This window comes from Aquarana catesbeiana, linkage group LG13, assembly GCF_042186555.1.
Source record: "Aquarana catesbeiana isolate 2022-GZ linkage group LG13, ASM4218655v1, whole genome shotgun sequence".
NCBI classification, from domain to species: domain Eukaryota; kingdom Metazoa; phylum Chordata; class Amphibia; order Anura; family Ranidae; genus Aquarana; species Aquarana catesbeiana.
The window spans coordinates 151,903,873-151,915,285 of NC_133336.1; positions in this window are offsets into that span (position 1 = coordinate 151,903,873).

Genomic DNA, 11,413 nt, shown 5'->3' on the forward strand with positions numbered 1-11,413 from the left:
ATGATAGATATCAATATAGACTTCCCCCCACTCAGAGCCAACATCCTGCTACCCCTAGACGGGTCTCTTATCGATCACCAGCGAGGCACAATAAGCCCCCTTAATCCAAACCACACCCCTCAACACGGAAACCTGGGGGGCACTTCTAAGTCCCCAAAAAAGAAATTCAAGAACCACAAGACAAATGGTCATACCCAATACAATGATGGGTATTACCAATATAGACCAATTGATGAATATCAGAGGGATTATTCCCCTTACCATTATGGTTCCCCCAGGAGAACCTATGGAGAGGACCAACACTCTAGATACTCTGTTCCCACTCAAAATCGGTTCCAGCCTCTGAGAGGTAGGGACTATCAATATGATAATTACGGGGGACATGAGAGGAGGGATGAACATTACTCCGAGTATCGGGCCCCCAGAAGAGGTATGCAATATGACCGGCCACCCTGGCACCAACCACCTCACTCTCAACAAAGAGACCACGGTGGTCGGTGCACTTCTAACCAACCCCAATGGGAGGAATACTCCCAACCACAGCATTGCGGTTTTTCCTGGGAAGATCAAAACCCCCAAAGACCTATAGAAAAAAGAGAGGAATCAGAGGGGGGAGGAGATCAAAGAGCAAAAAGAAAATGGGAATGAGTGGACAGGGTATTTTCAATCTAAGTAGTGTCTATTTGACTCAGGCGGAGACCTCTATTTTAGATAAGGGTCTTAAATTCGCACCCCCCAAATCACTTAATAAGTTCCAAACTTATATGGACATCCGTAAGTATACCAGAAAATTAAACATTAAAAGGTACATGTTGTCCAACCCTGTTAGCTCTCAAGGCAGGACCTCCACTAATATCAGACATTCAGGCTTAGCTAATGCCTCCCTGTTCAACCCTCCTGGAGGCTTACCTGCCTCCATCAAAGTCTTTAGGGATGTTCTCCTTAGAGACCTTGACTACTTGAAAATAAAAAATACCAAAATGACAAGGGACTTACAACTTGGTCTGGACTCGCTTTGTAAACATAAAGACCTTGTGATTAGGCCAGCCGATAAAGGGGGGGATAGTAGTCCTCGATAAGGCTGACTACCTTCAGGAACTTCAGAATATAGTTGGGGACCGAGACACCTATATGCCCCTTAGGTCTGACCCAAGGATAAAATTTAAAAAGGAACTGGAGAAAGTTGTTGACCGGGGTTTTGAGTTGGGCATTATTAACAAAAAGGAGAAATCCTTTTTGGCACCAGTGTCTTCAAGAATTCCTATCATGTATTACTTGCCCAAGATTCACAAGGATCCGGTTCATCCCCCAGGCCGGCCAATTATTAGCGGAATAGACTCTATAACGTCTAGGGCAGGTAAGTACATCGATAGCTTTCTCCAACCCCTCGTCCAACTTCTGCCAGCTTATATAAAAGATAGCAGACATACCATCAATCTGCTTAAGAATTGTGGTTACAGGGATGGACACTGGCTAGTCACTGCCGATGTCACATCCCTGTACACCATAATCCCCCACAATTGAGGCATTGCTTCAGTCAGACATTTTCTGAATAGAGATTCCTCACTACCAAGAAGACAAAAGAGTTTCATTATGGAAGTTTTAGAATATGCTACTACACATAATTTTTTCTGGCATGGCAACCAGTTCTTTCTTCAAATGAAGGGCGTTGCGATGGGGGCCAAGTTTGCCTCCAGTTTGACGAATTTGTTCATAGGCAAATGGAAGGAGGATGTTGTCTATGCCCAGCAAAGACCTGAATTGGTCTTGTGGGCCAGATATATAGACAACGTCCTCCTCCTCTGGAATGGTACCCATGAATCCCTCTGCTCATTTATAGAGGGTCTCAATAGGAACGATAGAGGTATTATACTGAAATTCGAGGCCAGCCAACAAATGGTCAATTTTCTGGACCTTAAGATTTTGACTAAAGGAGATGTTCTATTCACCTCCACTCATTTTAAGGCCACAGACCGTAATTCATTTATTCCCCGTGACAGCTGCCATCATAAAGCATGGCTAGACTCAGTACCCAAAAGTCAGTATATTAGAATGAAGCAGAATTGCTCTACAACTACTGACTTTAAGGCCCAATCCAAGGTCCTTACGGACAGATTCCTGGAGAAGGGGTATGAGGCTCATTTCCTTAAAGAGAAACTGGATCAAGTGGATCAACTCGATCGTGATCATCTTCTCTTGAATAGTACAGGGAGAGGCATCAATACTGATGGTAATTTTACTTGTCCCTTCATAACAGGATACTCCCATCAACATTTGATGATCAAAAGATTGGTTCACAAACACTGGCATATTGTTAAAAATGACCCCGTATTGGGACAATTACTCCCTGATAGACCTCAGATTGTCTTTAGAGGAGCTCCCTCAATAAAATCATGTGTAGATCCTAGTGTTTGTGACCCCCCCATCAAAAAACCTATGTTCTTCCAAAATTTGGTAGGGTACTATAGGTGTAGGAATTGAGCGGTGTGTTCTGTCAATGCCATCACAGAAAGGAAGGTTAGTCAGTTCCACTCTAACCGTATTTCCCGAGATTTTTCCATAAAGTCTTTCATTACCTGCTCCACGACCAATGTCGTGTATCTTCTCACCTGCCCATGTGGGCTTCAATATGTGGGACACACTGTGCGACCCCTACAGGTGAGAATTAACAAGCACATTGGGAACATTAGGAGGGGCTTTAAAGGCCATCCGGTTTCCAAACATTACCTTGAGGTACACAAGCAGGACCCTAGGGGAACTACTTTTGTACGTATAGATAGACTTAAATTACCCTGGAGAGGGGGACCTAAATGGCATGCTATCTCTAAATTAGAAATGGAATGGATCTATAAAATTCGCTGCCTCAGACCTTTGGGATTAAATGTAGATATAGAGATAAACGCGTTTATTGATAATTCCTAAGATATGATCTGTATGTATAGTCTTCCCTTTAAACTTGTGTCTTTTTTGGACTACATATCAGATGGTGTATGTTTACACTATCTGGTGTCCCCCACTCAGATGGAGGCTCCACTCCCTATTATGATCAGCTGATCGGCAACACAGGAAGATACGATTATATATATAAATATATATATATATATATATATATATATATAAAAAAAAATATATATATATATATATATATATATATATATATTTACATATGTTATCTTTATTATTATTATTATTATTATTATTAATAATAATGTCCATCTTTTTAACGTGAGTTAACATCTAGAGCTATCTTAGCAGAGGTGGACTAACTTTATAAACTGCAATTGGTTAGTTACAATTTTTTAATTCAGCCAGTTACAATTATCCCCGATTTGGGCTTATATATATCGGGCCAAATCGTGGATTTATTTATTTATATACGTCCCTTGTTTTTCACTTTTTGTCCTCTTTCTCCCCTCTATTGGGAATTTTAAAATGGAGCTTTTCATTGCGTGGTGAACGCCAGATCGAGGCCTGGTTTTTCCCGTGCTTCCTTATTGTTGTCCAGCGCTGTACGACACCCAGACAAAATCGAGGCCTGGTTTACGTCCAGCGCTATATAGGTGATGGTTCAGTGCGTCGCCCATGCCCCTTTGAAGACGTCATCTATGATGAAACATGTAGGGCGTGGCTACGCACTGTACGCCATCACGCCGTCCACCCCATGTTTGCACGGGTGTTTGCTTTTTATGCTGGTTTTTTATATTTGTTTTAATTACTGTATGGCGGAGTTGTCTTTCCTGCCTGCATTCAGCAATAAATTTTAAATCTTACTACACCATCGGAACCTTTGTTTTTTGCTTCTTTTTGCACGTACGGCCCCCCGGACCCAGCGGGTGCCCCCCTCCAGATAGACGCGCAGGAATCGTCCCCTATTAGAACACTGTTCACATTGGCTGATCCGGACGCCATCATCCAGCTGTACCTGCAGAGGGCTGTATCTGCACGCTTACATGACCTTGCTATCAGGGAGGTCCACCATTCCTGGTAAGGGTCCATCTGTAGTATCCCCCGGAGTCACTGTCTGTCTGGATATCCCTTCACACCACCTTCCCTTCCTTCACGTACACTGGTGGTTTCCAAAGAACTGTGGCTATGTGATCCTTCCTAATGGGACTGATGCATCTTCATTGAATTTTTTATGAATTAACTTTACTTTTTATCTACTCTTAACACTCAGGACATTTTCACCCCTCTCTGTTTATTCACATGTTTTATTATTTATTGTGCACTTAACTTATTATTTAAGTTTACCTATTTTTAAGCACTTTTTGATTGTGTTATGTGATTCACCAATTACGCACAGTATACGTGCACTCATATATTTATGCAAGTAGTATATGAATTTAGATCAGTGATCAATAATAATAAATACACAATGCAATAATAACACAATCAATAAAGTGAATATGTGCAAATAAATACACCAAAAAAAATGGGGATCACATATCCCTTAAGGTAAAATAATAATAAAGTGAATAAGCAATGAATAATGCCTGCTGATACTAATCAAGGTCAGATCTGCAACTAAATGTCCAATCCAATGCCTTTTTGAAACTTGCAGAATTGGCTAGTTGTTGGGTACATGTATGTCTGCATGGCTAGCCATCCATCATCGCAGTGTATTGCTGGCTGATGATTGGCCAAGCATGCACTATGACCCGCATGCTTGGCCAATCACAGCGCCGTCTGTACAGAGAGCTGTAATTGGCCAAAGCCAGTTATGGCTCAGCCCCACACTATATAAGGCCGCCTGCGTGGCGGCCCTTGAGTAGTGTGTTGCGGCAGAGAGAGATAGACAAAGAGACAGTGTCATTTGATTTAAGTTAGATAGAGTAGGCAGGCAAGTCAGTTCAGTTTAGCTAGATCCGTTCCTGTTATTCTCTCCCTAATATACTGACAGGCAGGCAGGTGTTTTTACAGTATTTACAGTATTTTAGTTAGTGTACTGTGTCCTTTGCACAGTGTGCACCTAAAGCTACCTGAAGAAAATTGCTGGTGTTCTTCTGATCCTATTAGTACCACAGGCAGGCAGCTGCAGTATTTACAGTTAGTGTACTGTGTCCTCTGCACAGTGTGCACCTAAAGCTACCTGAAGACAATTGCTGGTGTTCTGATCCTATTAATACCACAGACAGGCAGCTGCAGTATTTACAGTTAGTGTACTGTGTCCTCTGCACAGTGTGCACCTAAAGCTACCCGAAGACAATTGCTGGTGTTCTTCTAATCCTATTAGTACCACTGGCAGGCAGCTACAGTATTTACAGTTATTGTACTGTGTCCTCTGCACAGTGTGCACTTAAAGCTACCTGAAGACAATTGCTGGTGTTCTTCTGATCCTATTAATACCACAGGCAGGCAGCTGCAGTATTTACAGTTAGTGTACTGTGTCCTCAGCACAGTGTGTACCTAAAGCTACCTGAAGACAATTGCTGGTGTTCTGATCCTATTAATACCACATGCAGGCAGCTGCAGTATTTACAGTTAGTGTACTGTGTCCTCTGCACAGTGTGCACCTAAAGCTACCTGAAGACAATTGCTGGTGTTCTTATCCTATTAATACCACAGGCAGGCAGTTGATTCTGCTAGCTGCTGGATAATCAGTATATATATATATACATCCCAGCTTTTGCAGCTACATCTCACTGCAGGCCATTAGTATGTCTGGAAGGCCAACAAGGAGAGGCAGACAGTCACAAGCCAATAAAAGAGGGCAAGCAGGCTCTATGTCTAGAGGCAACAGTGCTGGTCGTGGACACGGTCATCCTCATCAGCACATGGCCGTGGGACAAGCTTGTCCTTTTTTTCGGCAGCTGGCCGTGTTGAGCCGCAACATGCCGAAGACTTGGTAGAGTGGATGACCAAGCCGTCCTCATCCTCCTCATCCTCTCTCACCCAGGCTTAGGGTACTTTGGCAAAGCAGCTGCCAACGAGGCCTCTTCCCTCGACTCAATGGCATCAGTCACTCCTTTCCCTCGCCCCAGCATGTCCTCCTGAGGAGTCCCCCAAACTGTTTGACCACGGTATTGGGTACATGCTCCAGGAGGATGCCCAGCGTTTTGAAGGCTCCGATGATGGTACCCAGCTAGAGGAAACCAGTAACGTGAGCCCAGAGAGAGGGGTGCCCAAGAAGGACAGCAATATGGCAGTCATGTTCCCCCAGCTGCAGCATACTGCCAGGTTTGCTCCAGTGATGAGGAGGGAGGGAATGATGAGGAAGTCACTGACTCCACGTGGGTGCCTGATAGGAGAGAGGAGGAGGAGGGACATCTCCAACGAGGCAGGATGCCCTCCAGGGGCCAGCTTAAGGGCAGCACACCGACTGCATCACAACACAGAGCTCCGCATGTGCAGGACGCTGCTGTCCCTGCGCGTTATTCAAAAGTTCTTTGGTGTGGGCCTTTTTTGAGATGAATGCATCAGATCGCACCGCTGCTATTTGCAACATATGTCTCAAGCGTATCTCGCGTGGCCAAAACATCACCCGCTTGGGCACCACATGCTTGACCAGACATATGTCGACCTGCCATGCAGTTCTTTGGCAAGCGTACCTAAAAGACCCACACCAAAGAACAAAGCGGACCTCTCCTTGCTCCTCATCAGCTGGGATCTCCAACCCCACTATACCTTCAGTCCTCTCTGAAACCTGCACTGAGAGGAATGAAGGTGTAGAATTAGGTGTGTCACAGCCAAGTACTTGTGGGCAATCTGCTATCGATACACCGACGTCAGATTGTACCAGGCATATTTCCCTGCCCCAGCTGCTGCACCGCCGAAAGAAGTTCGTTCCCAGTCATCCACATGTCCAGCGGTTGAATGCTAGCTTGGCTAAATTGCTAGCACTTCAACTGCTGCCTTTTCAGTTGGTAGACTCCGCCCCCTTCTGTGAGTTTGTGGAATGTGCGATTCCTCAGTGGCAGGTTCCCAAACGCCACTTTTTCTCATTGAAGGTGATTCCGGTTTTCTACCGGCATGTGGAAGGCAATGTCTTGGCCTCGCTGGACAGGGCGGTCAGCGGTAAGGTGCATATTACCGCTGACTCATGGTCCAGCAGGCATGGACAGGGACGCTACCTATCTTTCACCGCGCACTGGGTGACTCTTCTGGCAGCTGAGAAGGATGCAGGACAGGGTGCAGTAGTGTTGGAGGTTGTTCTGCTATCACGCCTCCAAAATTCTACTAGTGGTGATTCTGCCACACCTCTCTCCTCCACCCCCTCCTCTTCTTCTTCCTCCATGGCCTCTTCCTGTGCTTATTTGTCCTCGGAACCAGCGGTGCTCCATAGGCATTCAAGGGACTATGCAAGCACGCAGGCAAAAAGATGCCATGCGGTGCTTGAGCTGGTGTGCTTGGGGGACAGGAGCCACACTGGGGCAAAGATTCTGTCAGCTCTGCAGGGGCAGGTTCAGAGGTGGTTGACGCCATGCCAGCTTAAGCCAGGAATGGTGGTTTGCGACAATGGCACCAACCTCCTCTCTACCCTCCGACAGGGACAGCTGACCCATGTGCCCTGTTTGGCTCACGTCCTTAACTTGGTGGTGCAGCAGTTCTTGGGCAGGTACCCGGGTTTACAGGATGTCCTGAGGCAGGCCAGGAAAGTCCGTGTGTCATTTTCCCCATGCCAGTGGGCTATGATGAGGGATGCATGCACTGTCCTGTCACCATTTAAGGAGGCCACGAGGATGGTGATCAGTAACAGTACATGCATCAGTGACACTGTCCCTCTTGTCCACCTGTTGGAGCACACGCTGTGTGGACTAATGGACAGGGCACTTGAGGCAGAACAGAGGGAGGAAGAGGAGGAGTTCCTTACCTCTCAAGGCCCCCTTTATCCAGACTGTGTTCCTGCGTGCCTGCCGATCACACAGGAAGAGGGCGAGGAGGAGGAGGAGGATTGTGTCAGCATGGAGGTGGAGCCTGGCACTCAGCATCAGTAGCAGTCTTCAAGGGATCATTTACAGTCCGAAGAAACCCATGGACCTGTACGTGGCTGGGAGGAGGTGGCTGCGGATCATGTCATCCTTAGTGACCCAGAGGACTCTGGACCGAATGCCTTAGCAATCCTACACTGCATGGCCTCCCTGATCCTGCAAAGCCTCGGAAAGGATGCTCGTATTCGTGGTATCAAGGGGAGGGATCATTACTGGCTGGCAACCCCCCTTGATCCAGGTTACAAGGGTAAGGTTGCAAACCTTATCTTGCTATCGCAGAGGGAGCAGAGGATGAAACATCTTCGGGAGGCCTTGCAGAAAGGTTTGTGCAACGTGTTTCCAGAGCCTGGGAGGTTACAATTTCCTGGTCCTTCTGGACAACGTGTTGCTGAGGCTTCGGTCAGTCACAGAAGGAGCAGTTGAGAAGGTGGCCTTCTGACCGATGCGTTCAGACAATTTTTTAGTCTGCAGCCCCAAGGTCTGATCGGTTCCAGCAACCATCGTCAGCGTCTGATTCACATGGTACAGGATTACCTAGGGGCAAGATCAGACTTGGACACCTTTCCCACCAAAAATCCTCTGGGTTACTGGGTCTTGAGGATGGATCACTGGCCAGAGCTTGCACAGTATGCAATTGAGCTACTGGCCTGTCCTGCATCCAGCGTTCTCTCAGAATGCACATTCAGTGCTGCTGGAGGCTTTGTAACCAATCACAAGGTGTGCCTGTCCACCGAATCGGTCGATCGCTGACTGGATCACCAGCTACCAAGCACCTGATGCTGATGTAACCGAATAATTTTTTTTTTTTCCACTTCAGCGAAAATTTTCTGAGAGACGTTGTATCAACTTTGGAGATCAAATTTGTCGCCTCTCATTTTTCACATCATTGTGGATTTATTCAAGATTATCTTTATTAATTTTCCAAACAGATATTTAATTTATTTTTATTACAAAAAACTAAAAATATATAACTACCACAATTTCTCTATCCCTTCCTTGTCCCTCAATCAGTTATCCCCGACTTCCCGCCCTCCCCGCCCACTTCTATCTGGTTTGTTTCCTCCCAAGTTCCTTATCATTCTAACTCAATACCTTCTCCTTCCTTCATCTTGTCTAAGTATATATCCGAGGTTTTATATCTTTTCCATCCCTCCCAGAGACTATTACACTTGTTATCTCTTCTCTCCCTGTTTCTCATCAAATCCATTTTACAGTAATAGTCTATTTTTTCATTCCACTCTCTTAACTACTTACCGACCGGCCACTGTATATATACGCCATTACTTTAAAGATGGATATCTCGGTAACGGCAGCAGCTGCTGTCACAACCGAGGTATCCATCTTTAGGGCCGGCGGTTCTGTACACGATAATGGTGGTCTCTGCAGTGGGTTTGGCGGCGGGAGAGGTGCCACCCCCCCTCCCGCCTCTCTCCTGCGCCCTCCGTCACTTACCGGAGCCGTCGGTAGCAGCGGAGGCGATCGGGTCCTTTCCCTTCCTCAGTATGGAGACGAGTGAGGCTAAGATAGCGCCCACCCGTCTCCATACCATAGGACGGCCGTAGCGACGTCATTACATCAGCTCCGCCCACTTCTCTTAAAGACACATTTTTTGTGTCATTTTTTTTTAAACAACTTTTTTTTTTTTTTTTTTTTTGCATTAACCACTTAAGGACCGCCTAACGCCGATTTACGTCGGCAAGGCGGCACGGGCAGGCAAAATCACGTACATGTACGTGATTTGCCTCTCGCGGGTGGGGGGTCCGATCGGACCCCCCCCCGGTGCCCGAAGCGGTCCCGTTCTGTTCCCCGGCGATCCGAGATGAGGGGGAGGCCATCCGTTCGTGGCCCCCCCCTCGCGATCGCCGCCGGCCAATGGGAACACTCCTTTGCTGCTGTATGCTAAACAGCAGCAAAGGAAATGATGTCATCTCCCCTCGGCTCGGTATTTTCCGTTCCAGCGCCGAGGGGAGAAGACATCAATGTGAGTGCACAACACACTACACACACAGTAGAACATGCCAGGCATACAAAACACCCCGATCCCCCCCCCGATCGCCCCCCGATCCCCCCCCAATCACCCCCCCCCCCCTGTCACAAACTGACACCAGCAGGTTTTTTTTTTTTTTTTTTTTTTTTTTTTCTGATTACTGCATAGTGTCAGTTTGTGACAGTTACAGTGTTGGGACAGTGAATATTACCCCCCTTTAGGTCTAGGGTACCCCCCTAACCCCCCCTAATAAAGTTTTAACCCCTTGATCACCCCCTGTCACCAGTGTTGCTAAGCGATCATTTTTCTGATCGCTGTATTAGTGTCGCTGGTGACGCTAGTTAGGGACGTAAATATTTAGGTTCGCCGTCAGCGTTTTATAGTGACAGGGACCCCCATATACTACCTAATAAATGTTTTAACCCCTTGATTGCCCCCTAGTTAACCCTTTCACCACTGATCACCGTATAACCGTTACGGGTGACGCAGGTTAGTTCGTTTATTTTTTATAGTGTCAGGGCACCCGCCGTTTATTACCTAATAAAGGTTTAGCCCCCTGATCGCCCGGCGGTGATATGCGTCGCCCCAGGCAGCGTCAGATTAGCGCCAGTACCGCTAACACCCACGCACGCAGCATACGCCTCCCTTAGTGGTATAGTATCTGATCGGATCAATATCTGATCTGATCAGATCTATACTAGCGTCCCCAGCAGTTTAGGGTTCCCAAAAACACAGTGTTAGCGGGATCAGCCCAGATACCCGCTAGCACCTGCGTTTTGCCCCTCCGCCCAGTCCACCCAAGTGCAGTATCGATCGATCACTGTCACTTACAAAACACTAAACGCATAACTGCAGCGTTCGCAGAGTCAGGCCTGATCCCTGCGATCGCTAACAGTTTTTTTGGTAGCATTTTGGTGAACTGGCAAGCAAGCACCAGGCAGCGTCAGGTTAGCGCCAGTACCGCTAACACCCACGCACGCACCGTACACCTCCCTTAGTGGTATAGTATCTGATCGGATCAATATCTGATCCGATCAGATCTATACTAGCGTCCCCAGCAGTTTAGGGTTCCCAAAAACGCAGTGTTAGCGGGATCAGCCCAGATACCTGCTAGCACCTGCGTTGTGCCCCTCCGCCCGGCCCAGCCCAGCCCACCCAAGTGCAGTATCGATCGATCACTGACACTTACAAGGCACTAAACGCATAACTGCAGCGTTCGCAGAGTCAGGCCTGATCCCTGCGATCGCTAACAGTTTTTTTGGTAGCATTTTGGTGAACTGGCAAGCACCGGCCCCAGGCAGCGTCAGGTTAGCGCCAGTACCGCTAACGCCCACGCACGCAGCATACGCCTCCTTTAGTGGTATAGTATCTGAACGGATCAATATCTGATCCGATCAGATCAGATCTATACTAGCGTCCCCAGCAGTTTAGGGTTCCCAAAAACGCAGTGTTAGCGGGATCAACCCAGATACCTGCTAGCACCTGCGTTTTGCCCCTC